The sequence below is a fragment of the Paroedura picta genome, chromosome 10, assembly GCF_049243985.1.
Source record: "Paroedura picta isolate Pp20150507F chromosome 10, Ppicta_v3.0, whole genome shotgun sequence".
Lineage (NCBI taxonomy): Eukaryota > Metazoa > Chordata > Lepidosauria > Squamata > Gekkonidae > Paroedura > Paroedura picta.
The window spans coordinates 65,775,762-65,799,361 of NC_135378.1; the positions used below are offsets into that span (position 1 = coordinate 65,775,762).

Sequence of the window (23,600 nt, forward strand, 5' to 3'; positions counted from 1 at the left end):
CAGAATTCAAAATGTTGCCCTCTTCACAGGCACATGGGGGTATTCACTGTTTTCCATTCTGATCCACCATGCGTGAGCTTATTACCATCCTTGTCATTTTCAACGGAACGGCTGCAAAACATTTGTCTCCAAGGTTTCTTAAGGGTCATTTAATACAATTACCATGTGAGTGATGAGGACCAATTTCAGGAGCTCTGTTTGCTTTGCTAAACAAATGATCCTGAAGAGGTAGAAGATGGGAGAGAGGAAGAGAATTGCAGCGGTAGCTGTGCACTCTGTCTATCAAAGAGCCTACGCACATGCATCTTGCAGGCACACAGTCTCCCCTTACATGATTAAGAACTCTCCAGACCCTGAGCACAAGGAGAGAACCTAAAAATGAAAAACTTGACGATGCACAAACTCCTGGCAGCGTAGCTCATGAATGCATGGAGCTCGAGGGTGAGAGACCTGGCCGCACAACCTCTCTCCCCACCTCCTCTATTCCGTACCCCCAGCCTAGCCATCTTGTAAAGTGAATAATGGGGGTTATGATAAATTTGTAATTTGTGGTCCACGAGTAATTTCATTAATGCTCCGGTATCCAAGCAAGTGATTTCTCACCCCCTCCCCCCAGTACGCTGCTGATTACTGTATGCTGCTCAGGGATACAAATGCATTCTAAGCAGTCAAGTGGGTACTTCACAACCACATACTGAAAGGTTTCTGTGCCCAAAGACTCTGACCACATTGTTAGTAACCATGAGAATCAATCCAAAGGTGCTTGAGAGTTAAAATGACAGAAGCTCTGAAACAACTGCTAGATCACAGAACATAATTTTGCAAAACTTAAATGTACTTTGTAAAACAAGCCATACTGGGAATCAATCAATAGAGTAGAATATACCAAAGTAAAGCAAAACGAGGACTTGTTCGCATGCCAGAAACTGACAATGTAAAATGTAGTATAATGATCTAGGCATGGCTTTGAGCAAATTAGGGGGAAACTTAGTCAGCCCTGTCTCTGCATCCACCATTTGAATCCAGATATTATTACTATTATTATTATTGTTGTTGTTATTATTATCATCATCATCCTTAGCCATGGTTCCTCTATGTATTTGTGAAACAGCCTAGGGGGGTGGAACATGTCTGGCTGTCCAAGTTGGAATAGGGCCAATCAGGCCCCGATTGGCCCTGCTCCTGCAGCTCCCACCCTCTGTCCCTGGACTCTAGCCTCTTTGCTCTCAGACGTGCCTCAGTGCCTGGAGCCAGCAGCAGATAAGGGGAGAGGGCCCTGGATGAAGGGTTGTGGAGGGCCTGCTAAGAGGGTTTGCTAACGAGGGCCTCCTGGCCTGCTGACTGCCTGCTAAGGCACTCTGTCCCAGTCCTGCTAATGAGCTGACCAGCCCCCACCTGCCCCACTTGATCTGGCTGCAAGCTGTGGCCCAGAGCCACCATATGCTGCCTGTCAAGGCCCATTCTTAGGAATGGGCTTTGAAGCTAGTTATTATATTTAATTTATTCAATTTATATATCCTGCTGCTCCCAGGAAGCCATCTTGCGGTGGGTTACCGCCACACACACACACACAAAACATTAAAACAATAATATAACATTAAAACTCCATTAAATATCTTTCAGCGGCAACAGCACCAAGCCCCGTAATCACTAAACTGCATTCCAGTGTCCAAGGGGACCTTGAGTTGCCGGCCATCCACCACAGCAATGAACAGCATGGTGGGGAACTCTACTCAACTCTATTTCTTCTTCTTCTACTACTGCTTCTGGGAGGGTGGAAACCCATCAGATCTTCCTGGCCTGGCCTCAACTGTATACCTGGTGGAAGAGCTCTGTCTTACAGGCCCTACAGAACGCCCACAGTTCCCACAATTGTATTCAACAGTAGTGTTTCAACCACTAATGGTAAACTCACTTTGCATGGCACTATCTCCTTATGTACTTGTTTTGGTTTAATTTCAGCATAAAAGACAGCCATTTTATATCTTTAAAATATCATGGTTCACACTGCTGTTTAATTGAACCCTCAGTAGTGACATGCCCAGTCTAAACACTGTGTACTCTAACACAATGGTGTGCGTGGGTTATGAGCTTTTCAAAGTGTACTCTAAAATGCATCCACAACTACATCTCATACATTTTTAAATGTATTAAGAACAGCTGGGACTCTGGAGGACAGCTGCTTATCTTCACGGTCCAAAAGACACAGGCTAAATTTCATTTCAAAGCACCTTCTGTGATGATGATGGTGGGAAAGAAATACTTTCCTGCCATTGTTGCATCTGCACAAGACACATGTTTTAGATGGTCAGAGGTCTGTTGGGATCTGGCCCACAGGAGGAGGAGACTCACTGACTCATTGTGACCATTTTGCTCAACATTTTCTGCATGAAATTTTCTTGCATCCATACTGGCTTGGGTTCTACACTAGCAGTGACAGGATCAGATGGTGTCAGGGAGCCTACTTGTCCAGGCATTTGTGGCATATTTCAGCTTAGTCAGCCTGAAGATGAAAGCATCAGGCCTACCACCTGTCTCAATGACCTGCCTCCATGTTTGCTTAAATCTTCTGGGGGTGACTGGCTGGCTGGCTGAGTCCAATAAGGTAGTTAAGGACTCATAAGGAGAGGGGGTGGGTATCACAGCCTTGAAGCAGGCTGCAGTGCAAACACTAAAAAAAAATCTACTCTGGACCCAGGAGATCTGAAGAATTTTTGGTTGCTGGACAACTACACGGATTCCTAAAGGGATTGTTTAGATCTTTTCCAGTCTCGTTTCAGGCCTGGTGATGGGACTGAAGCAGCCTTGGTGGCCGTGGTGGATGACGTGTGCTAGGTAATGGACAAAGGGAGCACCACTCTGCTGATTCTCCTGGACCTCTCTGTGGTTTTCAACACCACTAATCATGTCATCCTTCTGAATCACCTTTCTGGGTTAGAACAGAAGCAGAAGCCCCACTGTTGAATGGAAGGTCTCATTTCAAGACGGAACATGTCACCCATTCTGGATGGGTTGAACTCTACTTGGAGGAACAGGTCCATAGTCTGGGGATGCCTGTGGACCCAGGCCTACTTCTGGATAAGCAAGTGGCAGCTGCGGCTAGGAGCGCCTTTCCCCAGCTTCAACTGTTTAGCCATCTGTGGACTTTTCTGGCCACTGTGTTGAAAGCTAAGGTAATATTTAACGATGTCTTGGCCACAATTTCAAGGCAGCTTACAGTTAAAATACACAATATGTGTAAAAGCTGTTGGATATATTCAGCATAATAATTATTCATAGAGCAGGACCAGACCATTAAGAAGCTGATAAAACCCTGGGTAAAATCCTGAGTAAAAAAGATGTGTTTTAGCCCAGCATTTAAAAGGAAGTAAAAGTATGTTGCCTAGATTACATTACTGCAATCCATTCTACATGAGGCTGCCCTTGACCAGTATTTGGAAACTTCAACTGGTACAGAATGCTGGATGCTGACTGGAATGGGTCACAGAGACTATATCACTCTATTACTGGCCTGTCTACATTGAGTCTGCCATGAAAACGCTAGAGGGCGTCACCCCAAGGGTCAGACATGACCCGGTGCTTGCACAGGGGATACCTTTACCTTCACCTTTACATTGGTTCCCATCTCTTTCTGGCCACAATTCGAGGTGTTGATCTTTAAAGCTCTATATGGCTGGGGACCAGCACTTTTGAAGTACTGCCTGAATCTACCCTACTGTTAATGTCATTTCTGAAGCCCAGCTTTCGGTGCCCCTGCCTTTTGAGATTAGCCATTCAAGTGCTCTTTTGGCCATGGCACCAAAATCATGGAACTCTTTCCCCATTTGTCTGTTCCCTTCAATGAGTAAAAGACCTTTTTCCCCCATCTGGCATTTATTCAATTTATTCCTTCCTGCCCTATGCTTTAATTACCATTTTAGGTGCTTTTAGTATGCACTTCAGTTCCGGTTTTGCTTTTATTGATTTTAAATATTTTATAATGTTTTTATTTTAATGATCAGCCACCTAAATGGTCCTCACTGAGCAGAAAGATGACATTTAAAAATTGTAAATAAACAAAGCCCCAATCTTAATGAGGAAGAAAAAGTGGAAATGTTCTCCTGCTTCCCACACAGACTGTCATGCTCACAGTTCACAACTCTTCTCAGAAAGTCTACTCAACTCAATAACAGGATGGACATCGCTCAGACTATAAAACACAATGCAAAATATTGTAGGAAAGGTTAGAAGAGTAGAAGGAAGAGTTGGGTTTTTTATCCTGCTTTTCTCCACCTTAAGACAGGGGTAGTCAACCTGTGGTCCTCCAGATGTTCATGTACTACAATTCCCATGAGCGTTTGCTGGCAGGGGCTCATGGGAATTGTAGTCAATGAACATCTGGAGGACCACAGGTTGACTTCCCCTGCCTTAAGAAGTCTCAAAGCAGCTTACAATCATATTCACTTTCTCTCCCCACAACAACAGGTAATGAGAATGAAAGAGTTCTGAGAGAACTGCAATGGGCCCAAGATCACCCAGCAAGCTTTATGTGGTAGAGTGGGAAATCCTAGCTGGTTCTCCAGATTAGAAACCCTCACTCTTAAACTCAAGAGCTCACTGGAGTTTTGTGTTGGGAGGGGGGAATTTAGACACAAAAAAATTAGCAGCACTGAGTTCTGATGTGAATCATGGCTGTCCTGCTATATGAGAGGTAAACTCTTCCCTAATGGCATTCTTACCAAGTAAAACTGGCTTCCCTGGGCTTTTGCCTGATAGGGAAATTAGTCAGGAGGACCACCTTTGGTACCTGGTGGTTTTCCCTGTCTGCTAAAAGCATAACAGTCATTCCAGTCCCAGATCACCTCTGCTCCATTGGGAGGCAACTGGGAAATCTGCAGGTGGTGCTGCATGCCCTCACATCTGAGTCCACCCCAGTGCCCCCCCTTCCTCCTCTACCACTGGCAGGGGTGGTGCAGGAGTGCCCTCAGCAATGTGGCTGGAAAGCACGCCCTCTGGTGAGCAGATGCATATGGTGGAAACGACAACCCCCTTCCCCTTCTGCCCTTCAGGGACCCTGTGCTCTGTGCAAGCATCGAGGCACCTGCAGATACCTGTGGAGCTGACCGCTCAATCCACCTCTCAAGTATTCAGTGCCTGGATCTGCTACCAGGAGTTGGTCCCTTTAAAAGGATGGGAGGTATGCTTCTGACAACAAGCAGAACTCCTGGGCCCATCCCTAGCCACGATAGACTCCAACCCCTTTCCAGTGGCCCAGATAATGCTGCCTTCAGATAATGCCTCCACGAACCACAGCAGCACAGTTGCTAGAGATGCTACCCCAAATTGAGCTAATTAAAAACAAATCACAAGTTGTGAATCTAAGCCAATAGCCATTCCTTTTAAAGTCTAGTGTGAAAAAGAGGTTAAAAAACTAATTTTTTCCACTCAGAAATGGTGAACATCTCCTTCGTCAATGGAGCATTGTAATATTATTGAAAAATACAATGAAAGTTCTCAGCAGACACAATTCTCAAGGTAAGGCACTATATCTACTCAGCCTCACTTGTGTGGCACAGTAAGAGCTAGGACCAGCTCATTCTCCCTCCCTCCTTGGATGGGGTGCTTTTCCAGGACTGTTTTCCCTCCCAGTATGGCCCAGCCCTACCCTTCTCTGCTCTTTCATGCACTGAACACAACTGAAGGCATTGTAGAAACCAGCCATCAAACTCCAGTTTTGCTATGGTATCTGAATAGTACTTGGTCAAATTGGCCTTCATTTCTGGTCCATAGTTATTCCATTCACCATGGTCTGTGGGATAGAAATAATCTACAAGTGGAACAGGTGCTTATATTTGGACATCATGGTAAACTGGAGCTCAGCTTAAGGCTTATGAAACCAAAGTGCAATATTTCATAGGGTTACCAACCTTAAGGTGACATCTGGAAGCTCTCCTAGAGTTGCACCTGATCTCTGGACTACAGAGATCAGTTCACTTGAAGGAAACGGTAGCTTTGGAAATCAAAGACTCTGGTATCATATCTTTGATGAACTCCTTCCTCCCCAAACTCCACCCCATAGCTCCAGGAATTTACCAAGCTGGAGTTCTGCATTTAAGGGACAAATGAGGAAGGGCTCAGACATGGCAACGATCCAAGCCTGTGGCTATCCCAAACAATCCTCCATTTACATCTGAAGTCTGAAAGCAGCCTCAATACTTCTAAAACCCTTTTTACCTTCTCAATAAATTAGGGAGTCATGGCCCTTTAACCATTTTCACTCTGTTGAGCTAATCACCTTTTCAGTATGCTGTTTTCTCTTCAGCATATTCTTCAGCTAGCAAGATTTATTATGTGTCCTGTATGTTTCATTAACTTAGTCCATGAGTTGCACGGGGAATACAACTAGACTAAAGTATGTGTGGCACAAGAGACACAGGAATGTTAAACAAAAAAAGGCATTCATTGCACACCAGACAGTGCACACAAAAAACACAAACCCCTAGGAGCTACCCATCACCCAAGTACTGGCAAAACGGCATGCTCAGTATTCATACAAATGAAGGAAGCTATTATCCTTTTCAGCTGCACTATGTCATAAGCAAAGTCATGAGAATTCCAGTGATCTGAGGTTTTGCCCTGGTAAGGAGCACTTCAAAGAGCATAAATAGTAACCTTTTAAGTGTTTGACTGGCAGCATCTGAATTATAATGAAACTAAAAGGATTAAGAACAACCTTCCTCCTTTTTTAGGGGTCACTGTCTCCTTTTTAAAAGCAAAGAACAATACTATTGCTTTATAATTCAGCTCCTTAATGTATATCTTACATTGGCTATTTAATATTTTATTTCAGAAAAAAACCTGAAAAGGTAATTTCTACAGTTATTTTAAAGGGAAGGTAAATGCAGATGGGAAATCTAATAGAAAGCAAAATAAGAAAATTCAGAAATCACATGCTTCTTGCAACTTGGCTTCCAAATAAAAGTGATGAAGGGTAGTTGCGTAAATTTGCCTTTAAAAAAGACATCTGTGTGATTAAAATTCAATGTGGCCACAGTGTCCAATACCATCAGGAGGAGTGTTTAGAATAATCTGAATATTTTGCATTTTCAACTCTTAGTGCATGTTTACCCAGCTCTAATTTCCATAACAGGATTTATTCTCAAAAAAGTGTACATGGGATTATCTTATTTTATTTTTATTTACTTCCTAAATAGGCTCCCTTTCTCACTAACACGCAAGGCAGATTATGACATAAAAAACAATTTGATCAGACTGCGCAAACATATCATAATACAGAAAGTGGATTACGAAGGCAGAAGTTAATACAGGAAAAGTTATGTGCTATATACAATACACTACAGTTCTAATCCCTTTTCTAAATATCCTTTATAAAAATGCCCTCATGTCCATTACTGGGAATCAAACACACAAACTGCAAGAAAGGCTAGGGAATTTCTTAGTTACCTGCACCACAGAGGCCTTAGTGTTAAATCTTAGCCCAGGATATCATCAATTCATGAAATGCAGGTGGGATCAAAAGGGACACTATGCATTGCAGTTCAGTCACTATAGTGTCACTTCTGGCCAAATCTCCTGGGCTTGGCCCTTTGTAACTGCCATAAATATCCTGTTGCATTTTTCTTGATCTACCACAAAGACCTGGCTATGACCGTAGGAAATTGCTACTCCTTGTATTTTTGTCCAATAAATCTAGGGAGGCCATAACAATTACACATTGGCAATATCTGAGACACAAATCTGTAACATGTTCTACAGTTCCTTCTATTCTGTGCTTCCATTGCAATCCAAAAAATATCAGTTGGATGTGAGATTAATAGGAAATTAATTTCACACCTAATTGATAACATTTAAATTTCAAAGCAAAGTCAAAGCTTCCCATTTGTGCGCTTTTTCTCCCCCTGCTTAATCACACCTGGCCAAATAAAGCACACACATTGAAACCTGAGAGGTGCTTGATAATCCACGTTTTTCTAGCCAACTTGGGAACAAGAGGGTTATCAAGGACCAGAAGGATTATGATATGAACAACTTAAGGGCTGCAAATATGACAGGCCTAGAAGAGGATGCACTCACATGAATGCCAGCTGTAGAAGAAATGAGCCTATGCCTTGCATGTGAAAAATTAGCTTTCAGTTCAATGGAATAGGTCAGGGGTAGTCAAACTGCAGCCCTCCAGATGTCCATGGACTACAATTCCCAGGAGCCCCTGCCAGCAAATGCAAATGCTGGCAGGGGCTCCTGGGAATTGTAGTCCATGGACATCTGGAGGGCCGCAGTTTGACTACCCCTGGAATAGGTGTTTTAGCTTATGCAGTACAAATAGCTGCGTTACCTTGCTCTGCAGAAGAACCATAATGATATTAGCCTACTATTCTGTTCATGCAAAGAAACGTATAGCTTTGAAATAACAAAACTGCTAAATAAATTAAACAAAGCGGTTCAAAGTATTCATCACTTTAATACGAGGTATTTTAAGAGAACATTGTTTATGGTCACAGTTCAAATAATGTGTCATTTCATGTGACTGACTACTTCTTGTTTTGTTGCAGTTGTTTTTATAGGGACAGGGAGCCATTTACATGCACCTTATTAACAAGCAAATATGTTCCAGGATCTGCACGTGTAGCACCTGGCATTTTGCGTTGTTCTTAAAAGGCTAATTGGCAGCATAGCTACCATAGCTATTTTAATCTAGAGCCAGGTTGACCACATTGGCAAGCTTGTCAGCCACTTGGAGACCACAGTTGGCCATAGAGAGGCTTGTATGCTGAATGCGTAATGATTGTACCAATTCCTCTTCCAGAATGGCCAGCTCCCCAGCATCCTCTGTAACCCTTCCAGGTGTATACTCAGTGCATGCAGACAGACAGCAAGGTCTGAGGCTTTCACCATGACACGACCTGCTCATTACCAATGAAGAGTGAGTCCAGCGTGCACAGCAATATTGCAAGGGGTATTAAAATGTCCACGCTAGGGTTGCTAAGAAGATCATTTGGTGGTCTTTCTTTCTTCTCCCACAGGCACAATTATCACTGTGTAGTTAGGATGGCAAACCTCAAGATGGAATCTGGAGATCCCCCAGAAATCCAGCCTACAGAGATCAGTTCCCCTTGAGAAAATGTATGCTTTGTAGGTCAGGCTCTATGGCATTTCACCCCACTGAGGTCCCTAGACTCCACCCACAGATATCCTGGAGATTCCCATCCCAGGTCTGGCAACCCTATCCCCCATCCCCCCCTGGTGGCCAGTGGGGACCTTGTAACCCTAGGTGCAGATAAGATCATTAATGAGTAGTACTAATGGTAATGGAGCAAAACCTGCTCCATCCCCTGAGCATCATTCCTCAATTACAGTTTAAAATTCTGGGTTGAAAGATTAGAATTTGGAGGAGGAGCCTGGGAAGGGGGAGGGTTGTGGAGGGAAGCAACCTGGGCAGTGTACAAACCCATAGAGTCCACCCTCTGAAGCAGCAATTTTGTCCAGGGGAACTGATCTCTGTTGTCTGGAGTTTGTTTTGTAATCCTGGGAAAGCTCCAGGCCCCACCAGGAAACTGGCAACCATAGCTTCTGTTCAGGCAGACAGGGCCAACTTCCTCCAGAGGTGGATCAAAAAAGATAGGGGAAGTAAGTCCTGCAGCTCAAGTGCTGATTTAAAGCAAATGCAATCCATCTAGAAGCAGAAGCCCCATTATGCAAATCTGGTATCTAAGAAATGCATCTTTTTTTCTGAACTAGCTACATGGCAACATAAACCTGTGTAAACTTTCTGCTTCCCCAGATGTTTTGTGGCTTTTCTCAGACATTCCAGACAAATAAGACTGTGCCAAATTTACTTCTCAAAAGCAAGACTCTCTGCCGTTTTAAGTTAGCATCAAAGCTGGTTGTTGCCATTTGTTGTTAAATAATTACCTAATTACATCCGAAATATGGGTCTGCTATAGTATTGCTCTCATCCCATCATCATTCAATAGTAACATCTCAAATTAAATCTGTTCTAACTCGGCGGGGAGAGCCAGTAGCATCAGACCTCTGCAGATGATTACAAAGTCTGCAGATGATTTACAAAGAGACAATCCATAACTTGACTGTCATTGAGACATCGGAGTGGATGGGCTGTTTGCCCAGCATATTGAAATGACCCTGAAAAGTTTTTGGCTCAAACAGTGAGCACATTAGCATTAACTTAAATCCCTTGTCTTGTTTGTGCTACATGACTGCTTGCATTTGCTTTCCTATCAAGGATACTTGATGTTATCAGGGGAGTCTGAAATTTTAGACACAAGAGTTGAAACCCAAGGAAGAACAGCACCACCAGTCTTTTATGTTAACCACAGGTGGCTTGTCAGTAATGTCTGGATGCCCAGCTTGCTTTCTCATATATGCATTAAACGCTTCATCCCACTTGTAAAAATGCCATGTTCTGGAGGGAGTGTTGGATTGTGACCAGGGAAATCTCAAACCCGCAAAGCTCAGCTGGCAACCTTGTCCCAATTGAACACTCTCAAACCAGACTGAATTGTAGCTCTGTTACGAAGATGTTCTCAGATTTAGAGGGAAGGTCAAACTAAAAAAGGTAATAAATAATGCTATTTATATTAATAATAATGCAGAATATATATAGTATGTGCATTATATATACAGCATATTTAAAATGTGAAGGACAAATTGTGAAGGAAAGTAAGGAAATTTGGTTTGTTTTTAAAGTATGTTGTCAAACTCTTTTGTTGAAGTCCACGGATCAATATTAAAGACAGTTTTTCACATTTATTTCCCAGGGTTTTAGGGATGAACGCATACCTACAACTATATTGTCGGTGTACTTCAGGTTTGTGAAAACTGTGTGCACAACTGCAGGCTTTGTGCACAGCTGAAAACAGTTTCGTATTTTCCAGTGAGTCCTTCTAAACCAGAGAAATTTCTGTCGTTCATAACAAGTATTTGTGGCAGATGCACCTGTTAAAGGGCACTATCCAAAAAAACCTTGCCGTACTTACAACAGAAAACAGTGCATTCTTAATAGGCAATGTAGCCGTTTCCTGTTAGTACAAACATCAGTGAAGATTTACAGATTAATTCAAATCATTAAGAAATCAGAGGCTATGTTACTTTTCCATTACTACAGAAAGAAACAAGCAGCAGACGCATAATACCTGAAGTTCCATATACAGAACAGAACAGTATCCTTCCGTCTATGGAAACCAAAGATACAACAGTGTTTAGAATTTGTTTGCGGTCCATTTGCACACAGAAACTGTAAAACCACAAGTAATGCCCAGGCCAAAAATATAAGTTAAATGTAATTTCTAACATAATACTTGTAAGGAATTCTGAGAAGCAGAGGGGGGCCACAAAAGGTTTCACTGGATCCATATGCCTATCTTGCAATCCAAATGAGCTATTTTTGTGCAAGAAGCAAGCAACACTTACTAAAATCAAGGAAAGCAACGTTTTCTGAATTCTTCCAACAGACAGAGATAAGCCTAGATTAGCCCTGTAATTATACCGCACTTTGCAAACAAGCATTGCTTCCAAGTGGTTATTTATTGTGCTGTGTCAATGTCACTTGATGTGTACATTTAAATGTGTACACTTAAAAAGGTGGGTCAGGAATTGTATACTGTCTGCATAAATGCATGCAGGAGGAGACTGATTATAGTTGATCAAACCATGAAATAGCCCTGCCATAACAAAGATTATGCCTCCCCACAGCAACACCCTCAAGGACTATCTTACCTACCAAAAATTACATTCTTAGGATTCTTAATAGTTTTATAAGTTATTTCTGAGGAATTTTAGATTTTCTTCCATACATATTCTAAACAAACTTTCAGTACTGAAACACAAGATATTGGTAGACCTATGACAAACAAGACCTTTTTGAATAATCACACTATAGATCCATGGCAATTTGACCTTTACTCATAAACAGACATACAGTGCAATTCTAAGCCAGTTACTTCCTTCTATGTCCATCTAAAACATAAGAAATTCAAAAAGTCAATGGGTAAGATCATCAGGCTTAGTTTTCAGTGCAGGGGTTAACTTTGGAGAGATCGTAAGAAGAGCCCAGTTGTATCAGACCAAAAGTCCAGCTAGTCCAGCATCCTGTCTCACATAGTGGCCAACCAGTTACTCTGGACAGCCAGCAACAGGACACAGAGGCCAAGGCCTTCCTCTGATGCTGCCACCTTTCCTCTGACTGTGGAGGCTCCCCTCAGTGGGGCTCTCTCCCCTTTCCTGCTTCTTTTTCTCCTGCCCACCTTATTGAACCCACTATTCAATACCACCCACAAGCCAGAGTTCAAAGGTAATAGTGGAGTCTTATGATGCCTTTCGCAATAAGCCATTTGTTTTTTTAAAAAATTAATTGGACAGTTACTAAAACAGCATCCGTCCCCAAAAGCAACATGTCAGCTTTGTTTTTTATGAACCCCTAACCAAATTGCTTCTTTCTCCTCCCTTTCTTTGCATACCCCCTCTGGGATGGGAAACTGTTAGCCCTAATCCCAGGAGTAGCATTCATCTGCCTGTAAATCAGTATAGCTGATCAGCCCATAGCTCATAATACTCCGCAATTCTGTTAACTTGCACTTGTCCATGTCAGAATAAAGACTTACATGGGATGTTGTTGTTTGGTTGATGCACACTGATAAGCAGTGTAACACATAGGGCAGTGTGCTACAGTGCTCTCCATCTAAAATATTGCCCACTTCAATAAATTCTGCATTGGTATAACTATCCTCTATGAGAAGGCCTTAGCTAAGTAATTCAATGTCTTTCTCTCCTCCTTTTCATCATTTTATGGCATCACAAAGAAACTGTGTATAACCACATAAAGCTTGTTACTCCTGTTTGGTCCTTGAATCTCCTAAACATTTTCATTATGCTGTATGCCAATTTACTGCTCCCCCATATGCATGGACTGGTAACATCCACTTAATTGTATCTGAGGAAGTGTCCCTGCACACAGAGGCTTAATACCTTGAATGAAAGTGTCAATCCTAAAGGTGTCACTCAACTCAAACTTTGTTCTAATGCTGATTTTGGTGATTTAAAGGCCAAGTCCCCAGAGAAACCCAGAGGCAGAATTCCCCAAAGAGAAGTCTCCTTGAAGGCAATTTCAAAAATCATCTTCTGAGTACCAACAATACCCAGGAATAAAGACTGTGCTACATCAGCTCAAGGTGAGCCACCTGCAGATTGCACACTCACAATGGAAAGGGCAAGATACCATTCCCTGCTATAAGACATGAGACACTCCTAAGGAGCCTCACAGCCATCAAGTCCATGCCTCTCCCTGAAAGACAAAATAGCTACTCACTGCCAGCTCCGGCCGTTCTCCCTCTGCACCCTGAAACTTCCTGCGGAGAAAAGTCTTCAGGCTCTCTTGTGAACTGGGATCAGTGACAGCAGACTCTTCTGTGGCAGCTCTTTTACTATAACTCATGTGTTTGCTGCAGGCCAGTCCCTGCCAGCCACACAGTCCTGTATGATTGCCTCTTGAGCGAAACAGCGCCTCTTGAACGAAACACCAGCTTCTGGCAAGTCAGTGGTTCTGGCTTTGTTCAAATGCATTTACACTTGGCAGCCGGGAATTAGCAGCCGGTCTGAACGAGAATGCAGATCAGGTTGCTTCCTCTACCCAATGATTGCAGTTTTGGGAAGGGCAAATTATATGGCATAGACTGAACCTGATTTTATTTACTCACATTGAGAGAAAGAGACAGAGAGATGGAGGGAAGGAGAGTGTAGAGAATTTTAGGGACACATTCATTGTTTCCATGGAACGTTTAATTGTAAATAGTACTTTACAGCCTTGCCTAATTTATGCTATCACCCTTATACTGAAAGAGCTGACTGATCCAAGCCTATCTTACAGAGCTAGACGGCTGGTTTGGAACACGAGCCTTTCCCAAACTGAAGCAACAGGTTCAGTGTGGACCAAGGCTCCACAATGACCCCAGATATATGATTTGACGCTAAAAATGAGCCAAAGGGGAGGAGCAATTTAAACTGGAACACAAATGTTAGAGAAGAGGGACTCTCTTCCCCCCTGCATCACTTCCCCAATCTATTCCTTTGGTGAAAAACATAAGCACAGTGCAGATACCTTGCCCTTCCCCTTTTCCCATCAAGGCATAATTAATTTACAGCAACCCATAGAGTTTCAAGGCAAGAGTTGTTCAGAGGTTGTTTGTCATCACCTGCCTCCATATAGCAGCTTTGATCTCCTTGGTGGTCTCCCATCCAAGGTCTAACCAGGGTCATCTTTTCCCCCCGACTGGTGCGTAAAACTACTTGAGAGCAGTTTTGATCAGGGAAACCATGTGGAGTGGGTAAGGTAACTCTTCTTTCTCACCCACCTTAGCCCTACTCCATGAGCTTCTCCTCCATGGCTCACCATTCCAATGATGGAACTCTAGAATCTGTTTTTCTTTTTTCTTTTTTTACAAAGGATGTAGTTACATATTTACATCCCTCTCCTCCAAGGGACAGTAAGAGGCATACACAGTATACTTATGGATTTATTTTGCATCATGCATATCTAATAACTCTGTTTAAATATAACAATATCACATGTCATCATGGCATTTTTTCCCGCTTTTGGCTCCGCTTATTGATTAGATTCTCAAACTGAGCAGTGGTCACTTGTTTAATTATAACATTTCTTTCTCACATATTTGCTGAATAGGTGTCAAGATATATAAATAAAATATATAAATAGGCCATCCATCTAGAGAAATGGCAAAAGGGGTAGAACCCTGTCTGTTCTGTCATTCTAGTTTTATTCTTGTTCGAATACCCTTTGCATTAATGGGGATAAACTGTCAAAACAGTCTAAGCACAATCCTCAATAACAGTAAAAAAAACCCTGCATTTTAAATGCATTGGTTCCAATGATACACTTGCATCCCTCTCCTCCAAGAATCCATGGCAGTGTACATGGTTCCTGCATTCATTTTAATTTCACAACAACCCTGTTGAGTAAGCTCCCTGGGAACATGATGCCTCAAGGTTACCCAGGTAGCTGCACTACTGAGCAGAGATTCTCAACATAAGTCTTTATGGTCATGATCTGACCCTCTAACCACTATACTGCACTGGCTACTTATGCCTGGCTTCCCAGCAAGTAAAATTCCACCAAAGTTTATAAAAACACTTTTGAATAACTGGGCTTAGTCACAATGTCATCTCTATTCATATTAAAAGTATATCCATTTTAATAACAGCAGGATTGGAAGGTTTTGTGGAAAAATTCATCACACATCGCCAAGTGCCCTGGAGGGCATCCAAAACAACATTTGGATAATCAGGAATGTATGAGCAAACAAGCCTGCAATGAACTGGGGATATGGAAGAACAACACAGGGAGAATGTATCATTCTAGAGAGTTGGATGATAAAGGGTTGCAACAACTTCCAAATTGTGTTATATGGATTTCTTGATGTCCTCAGAAGCTTATTAAAGATTTCCTAAGCCCCATGTGGCAATGGCAGAGAAACCTCTGCGGAGAATAGCTTAAGCGACTACCACCATGCTTCCCAGCGCCCTGTGCAGCTGTGAAGAAGCCTAAAGTTCCTTGTAGGCACCCAAGACTGGGATGATATGGGCCAAAAGGGCCTGTCCTGTCTCCTCAGTGAACTGATACTCAGCCCCAGCTCTTGCTTCAAAATCCTCTGTAAGGTCTCTTGATTCAAAATGCTCAGGATGTGTTGGCAGTTTTCCCTGAAAACAGAAAACTTCAGAGGCACTGTTCAGGCTATGTCATTGAGAAGATAACACCCATTTTCCTCTTCCACTCACCATCTTTTCCTCAGTGCAGAAAACTAATTTTGCTTTGCCTCCACCTCAGTGGAACAAGAGGTGCTTGGGAAGAGCCCAGAGGACATCACCTTTGCATCCATGAAGCCACCTCTTTGAATGCAGTTGCCTAAGTCAGAGAAGGATGCTGGGCACAGAACCTTCTAACATTCTGAGGAACTCATCCCTGTTTTGTGATTGGCCCCAACTTTGCTCAGAACCCATTCTCATTATGGAGCCCACAGCTCATTCTCAACATTCCGAAAGTGCCCACAGGCTCACAAAGCTGGGGACCCTTTCATCTAGAAGTTCAACAGAAAGGATAAATAGAGGCCTGGAATCTAAATAATAAAGGAAGCCTGGATTAAAGGAAGCCTGGAATCTGTTCAAGATTTAATGAGCACTGAAAGCACTGAAAGCACTAGGTTGCAACCTTGCCCATCATTATACTGCATAAAAGCAAGTGCATTTATTTATTATGTATTTAGACAATTGATACCCCAGCTCTCCAGAATCTGCTCAAGGTGGCAACTTGTATGCAAAATTCCAACTTCAGGACCCAATTATACATGACAAGAAGGACTTGAGCCATTTTATGACATTTTTAGCACTGGGAATTTGTCCCACCTTAGCACTTGTCTGGTGTCAGGGCAAATTCCTGATTCCAGGTGTTGTTGCCAAGCTGGAGCTGCCTCAGGTCTCATGGACTTAGGCTCACATTTGCTCCAGGGCGAGGCCCTTTTTTACCCTGGGTGCCAATGGGGCCTATGTCAGGCCAGGGCCATGGGGAAGTGAAGAGAAAATTAGCCATAGAGAGCCACAAGATAAGGCAGAAATATGAAAATGTGCACATGGATCTCCAATCAAACATGTCTAATTCAAACTCTGTAACAAGCCAAAGACTGCTTAGATTTTTCACTTGTTTTAAATTGCCCTATGAAAAATAAAACTAACTGAAGGTTACTACAATGTATACATAAAGGTTGTGTTATTCTATTGACTGGCTTCCTAATGAATGAAATTAATAGTGAAAGATAGTTGTCAATCAGATCTGGAGTCTACACTTAAGTCTATATAACTTTCTTTAGAGACATGTAATCTACAAGTACTGAAAACTACAAGTGTTTCCAGAGGCAGAGCTGTCTGAGTATATAAACAAAAAGACCTACCCCAAGAAAAGCTTGGTGGAGAGTAAGGACTTATTTATTTTTAAAGGCTCATGTTATTAGTAAATGTGATGTATCACTTTCATGTGTGTTACCTGGACTTTTAAATTGATTTTTTTTTCTCTATGTTGAATGACTGGTCATACTCTCCTATGCCAATAAAGGTATCTGAATCTGACTGGTCATTCTTTGACAAAGGTATAACCTGAAGATGATATTAAGGCATCTGATAACATACGAACCAAAAAATGTGTCATTTGTTAAGGTACAATTACACTTTGAGAATGCAAAGTGTGCTCTTTGACACCAATAATTAAATCACTGCACTTATGCAGAGGGAAACACCAATTCACTCTGCCGTCTCTTTGTTTCACTGCAGCCTCCGAAAATTCAAGAATATACTTGCAGCAGTAAGAGCCACTGGGACAAAAATATCCCAGAGTCCTCAGAAGTAGGAGCTTGGCTGCCTCTTATGGCACTGTAGACCCAGACAGCGACAGGAGACTGGAATGTGATTGTATGCCAAGTCATTGGTGCCAGTATTCCCATTCTTCCAAGTTTAATTAATCTCCTGGGACTACAGAGGCCAAACTGTCACACCTGCACACAGACTGCGGTGGAGTGAGGTTTCTATGCTCTGAATGCTAGATGTTCCGAGGCTGATATATAGCCAATCCCTTTCGTTTGATAAAATTCCACTGATTACACGGAGCAGGCTCTGCAGCCCTTCTGTACAGGAAGAAAACATTTCAGCATTTGCATCATGAGTTAATTTTCCATACGTGCAGTTTTTGAAGCTTATGAAAAACAGGACCATAACTCATGAGTTTCTGTATTTCTGTACCAAAACACACACACACACACACACACACACACAAACCACAAAACTTCATCCAACAGTCTTGCAAATCTTGGAGCCTTTAATGGGATTGTCCTTGATGAGAGATATGAAGGCAAATTCATTTCCTGTTAGCCTGACTCACACTAATGGACTTTCAAAATACAGCCTTTCCACTCACTCTTAATGACTTGTTGCAATGGAGATGGGGAATCGGCACACAGCAATGCCATCTTCTGGCAGAGTTCCGGTGAGAAAGGGAGTTTGCTGAATACAACTAAAAGAAAGCCCCTTTTCTTTGGACACAGAAACTCAAGCAGCCACACAATAAATCTTGAGAGTTGCTTTTTCTTTTTCCACCCCGCAAACATAATGTTGGATTGTGATTGTTCAAAGAACTGAAATAAAACAGGGAAGGGGAACACACAGTCCTGAACAGGAACAGCAGACTCGCTTGAGTAGATGAATTCACCCTGAACGTGTTTGCAAGTGCGCAAGGTGCTGCCAATTTATATAGAAACCTTCACAATATTAAGCATGAGGGATAGAATCTTGTAAGGACGGCCCTCCCTGCCCTTACATCGTCAATAAGAGGGTGCATACAGGGTAGCTGAAGAGATCATTGTTCACGTCTATTCATATAAGGCCTGTGATTGTCCTCCAAGGGTAGCCTGAGCTTCATGTTGCCAACCCTTAGAAGCAGCCAATTACCTTGCGGCCCAGCAAGTTTCTTGCTGCAGAAGGGGGGGGGGAGAGGGAAGCGCGACCACCAGCATGCCGGCAACACAAACGCGCACATGTGGCAGTTTTGCGCATGCGTGTTTGTGCCCCCGCTGGGAGCGCAAACGCACATGCACGAAACTGCCACGCGTGTGCGTTTGCGCCCCTGCTGGGCGCAAACGCGTATGCGCGGCAGGTCCGTGCATGCGCATTTCCACGGGACTGCCACACATGTGCAGGGCCCCGGGTCGCCCTCTCCCCCCACCCCTTGGCAACGGGCCGCAACCTGAAAAAGTTTGCGGACTGCTGGGCTAGTGTATGCTGAGTTCAGCATGCTAATAAGCTTTCCAGGATGTGCTGAATGAATTCATCCAACTCCACACACACCAAGCCCTTGTTATACAACCTTCAGTGTATTCAGTGGAAATGTGTAAGCAGAAGATCGATTAGCAAATTCAGATTACCACCTTTGATATCAACAAAGAGATAAATACATATACTTCAGTCACCATCTCCAATGGCTTACATTTGGGACCCAAGGAAGACAGATGAGAAAGTCTCAAGGTTATTTAAAGTTAACTTCAAAAGCACTTAAATGGCACTTATTAAATAAAAATTTCAAAACACTTGTCATTAATGTCTGCTGCACCTCAAAACTCAAATTGTTTTATGAAGACTACTATTTTGAGAATGATAATTTTCTGCAGATCATTTTTCCTCCTGTTTTTCTTTTCAGCATAAAATCACCTTCTTTCCTACCCAAGAATGACCATGAACAACATCCACATGTGGACCTAGATGCCCTCTGCTGGCTCTTCTGGAGATAGCAGAATACTTTCTGACTCCCACTAACCTGCAACAAAGAATACCTACATCTACATCATCTGCTTCAGAGACCACTTTTTATCCAACATGATGTTATGGTTACTTTAAAATACTTTAAATGATACTTTAAAAAAATAATGCATTTCTAGGCATGCACAAGAAATAACTTTCCAATAGCACTAACAGTTTTGTGCTCTCCACTTGCACTCTGTATAGTGTCTGAGTAGGACTGGAGAGGACCCTGTTCAAATCCTTACTCTGCCATGTAAGCTTACTGGGGAACTTTCGGCCAGTCACACACTTTACCTCACATTGTTGCTGTGAAGTCAAGATGTGTCAGATCAGTAAATCAGTAGGAAGGACTATCTTTCTGTTGTCTTAGTTCTCTCAACATACAACTGGAACTGAGAATAATCAGTACAGAACCGGCTGCAGGAAAGGTCAACGTCCCTGTTTCACTCAAACCACGCTGGTGGTGGTAGAAAGTACCACCAAGTCACACCTAACTTATGGTGACTCCCCTGTAGGGTTTCAAGGCAAGAGATGTTTGGAGGTGGTTTGCCATTACCTGCCTCCACATCACAACCCTGGTAGTCCTTGGAAGTCTCCCACCCATTGTGCATCCAGGCCAATTCTGCTTAGCTTCTGGGACCTGATGAGATCAGGCTAGCCTGGGCTAACCACTTCCACAGTCAACCAGTTTTTATATTAAGGTCTACCTCATCATATCAGCCATAACCAATTCCAAAAGGCATATAAAGAGCCAGACAGAGCCACATCGTAGCACTATGCTAGACAAGCAGCACAAAGAGGAGGTTGAAGCAGTTGAGCATGGCAAAGGGTGCAGACAGGAGGGAAAACTTGGCCCACAGACATAACCACTCATGGATACTATCTGATGCTACCCCGCCTCAGAAAAAAACAAGGAGGTTCTGAACAAGCATGAACTTCCATTGGCTACTGAAATCCTAACCAGAGTTCCACCTTCCTAAATCCCTCAACATCAACAGATTCTGAGAATAACCCTGAACAGGTTTGTTTGCAGTCCTACCCTGGTCTATTCAGTGAGGTTTACTCACAGAAAGGGAACTTAAAGGCTACCCCAGCCTTTTTCAACCATTTGACCATGGAGATACCTCAAAAATATTTTGCAGGGTTTGGGGTACCAGGAATTGATGTCAGCTGGCCATGCCTCCCTGCCACACCTTCCGGAAGACAGAGGAACTTTAGGCAGCAAAGGTTTAAATGTCCACAGCCCTTCCCCTTCCCACCCCCTCCAGGACCATCACTGGCGACACTGGGAGGGGGTGGGCCAGCCTGCTCGAATAAGGGTAATTAAAAAAAAAATAAAACTCCTTTTTCTTCCACAGGGCAGGAGGGACCAGCCACCATTCTGAAAACTCCCATGAGGTAATACCATTGAGGGGTCTTCACAGTACCATGGTTTGAAAACCCTGAGCTACACTGTTAGAAGAATCAACTCTGCTTAGGATACCACTGTTAGTAAACCTTCTGGAAATGAACCGTGTAACACACCCTGGCAGAATCAGATGAGTACGGCATGTGAAGCTTGAATCAACATACAACATTTCCTCTAGCAAGTGCCAGCTAAATGAGATTAAAAAGCACTTAGAAGCAGATGGAATGGTCCCACTGCCCGACAGCAGTATGATACTTTTTCTGCCTGAGTCATCTCTTCGGAGGTATATAACAAATGAGATAACTTGTGTGGATGAGATCTAATATTAAACATGTGCCCCAAGTGTTCCATATGAGGTGGGTTTCGAAACTAACATACCTGCCTGACTTTGCTAGAATGTTCTGGGAAAGCACATAATATGTAACACTATTGGTCAAGTACATTAAAAGACTTCAAACATTTTTACACATGCAATGTTAGGAAGCAAAGACCACCTTATAACACTTCTCCTGAGAATGACTTCGAAGTCTGCATCCATCAGTAATCAGATCTCAGGACTCTATTATCAAACGAAGCATCAAAAAGAGATGTACTGATCTAAGTATTGACAACTCTCCATCCTTATTGGACCAATCTTGAATAGGTTCTCTGGCGAGGCAGCATAAAAACTGTTCTAAATAAATCTGTACACCTTTAAGTATTATGTTATTGCTTTACAGCAGCATACTTTTTAAAAAGAGTTCTTCCACCCCACACCCCTAAACTAGTGCCTGTTGCATTCCTGAATACTATGGGCTTGGCCTCTAGTTACATATAAATTGAGATTTTCTATTCTTCGGCTCCATCATCAACCAAAAGGGAAACTGCACCCAAGAACTCAGGAGACTGTATCTGAGGAAGGCAGCAATAAAGGATTTGGAAAACATCCTTCAATCATTCAGGACTACTATAAACCTCTCTTTTGCTTTAGAATGCATTGCAGAACCCAGGCAAAATTATCACTCAAGAGTATCTGTTGTTTAATATTGACATTAATACACAATACACAAACAGTATACATTTTAATATTGCAAACTAACACAAGTTTCCGCACTGGGTACTTCGCTGCTCCAGCTCCTGTGTGGGAGCACAAATCCGGGCTGGATGAAGTCACCAGGCCAAATATCCCCCCCCCCCCGTCAGGAGTCGGAAGAGGTGAGGCAACTTGCCCTGACTCAAACTCCCGCTTGCAGCCCAGCGCGAAGACTCCATTGCGGAAACGGATTCACAAACAAGTGGTAGCTCTCTTGAGAACTCTGTGCTCACTACCAGAATGTCAACAGTAGGTAAAGAAGTAAAGCAGAAAGTGCTAAAGGGGATTTCCTTTTTCTCTTTAGAGGCAAGAACCAATAGACATGTGCCAACCAAAGTGTCGTTAATAGGTTCTTAGTTAGAATGCACCGTAGAACCCAGGCAATATTATCACTCTGAGTATCTCTTGATTAATATTGGCATTAAATCAGAGCTAGTAATGACTCATATGGGAAAATAATATGTGCCAGCTCAAATAATACATCCTGTAACACAAAAAGAAAGATATCAACCCACTCAACTATGTCACTCCTAGCATTTTATAAACTACTTGTGAGTAATGTTTGTCCTTTATTTTCCGGTAATTTAACAATCACTTGAAAGTTCTGCTATTCCCTCCTCCACTTATTTTTGTAAGATTCCCCGTTTTCCAGTGTCAAATTTCATAAATACGCTAATGCTGAAACTGCATATTCAGCCAAACATTTGTTGCTTATCTTTGCTTAGACAACCAATTTTTTTCTAGATTTTTCTTGTTTGTCAAGACTCAAAGTAGTCCAGAATGCCTAAGAAGGTGGTGAGCTCCCTCTCACTGGTGATCTTTAAGGAGTACCTGGACAGCTATTTATAATGGATGCTTTAAGCGAGGGGTAGTCAACCTGTGGTCCTCCAGACCACAGGTTGACTACCCCTGCTTTAGGCAACCTCCTACATTGAGCAGGGGGTTCCAACTCTATGGTTCTATGATTTCTATGCCACCTTTCCAAATAACCTTTTCTTCACTAAAACAATGGGCCAGTACACCCATATGCCTTCATCCTTCAATAACTACAGCATCCAATGAAGGTTAACACATGTGAAGCAAGTGCAGATGAAAAATCATCACTGAACTTTCATATAACACTACCACTGAAAACCTCCATTCCCCTGCAAAACTGCAAACCATCGCATGCTGAACAATCAGTTCTACATATGACATAACTGTGTAGAGGCAACATACATACAAGGGGGATTAAGACACATGTTTGCTCCCCCTGCCCCAAGTTCAGCCTAATGCCGACACAGAGTTTGCACATATCCACCAACCACAAGTATACAAAACAGTGTGCTTTTTTTTTTAAGTTTTCCAGAACTCTTCTTCAGGTGTGTCTGGGGGTGATGACTGTAAAGGACTTTTCTCATCAGCATTCATGTGCATCCCTGTGCTCCAACCAAAAAGGCAAGTCGATACACATTGGTGCCTTTGATGACTGTCCTCAAAGTAAGATAAAACAAATGGCCTCTCTCCACTGGAATTACTAAGGACACACAATCTTTTTTGTATATCTGTGACACCAAGTGAGATTCACAGATCTCTTGTGAGGTAAGAGAAAAGAAATGCATTACTCTTTATTGTACTTAAGGTGAGGCATGAAATATGAAGTCACATCAAACCAAATGTCATAGATGTAACTTGTGCTGTGGGTGAAGAACCATCTTCACATCCTTACGCTAGTTCCTCTCAGCTGAATTCATACATTTCCACAGAAAATGAACACGA

The 23,600-nt window shown here is 42.6% G+C and overlaps 1 protein-coding gene across 2 annotated transcripts in view; it reads right to left on the reverse strand.

Moving 5' to 3' along the window:
* ANK2 (ankyrin 2) overlaps positions 1-23,600 on the reverse strand; it is a 331,669-nt gene that overhangs the window by 293,521 nt on the left and 14,548 nt on the right. Inside the window, exon 1 of one of the 2 annotated variants that reach the window (XM_077300529.1) lies at positions 13,322-13,457. The exons of the other annotated variant lie outside the window; for it this stretch is intronic. The gene's annotated coding sequence lies outside the window, so the exon portion shown is untranslated. Of the gene's footprint in view, positions 1-13,321; positions 13,458-23,600 lie in introns of those variants that run through there. 2 annotated transcript variants of the gene reach the window in all.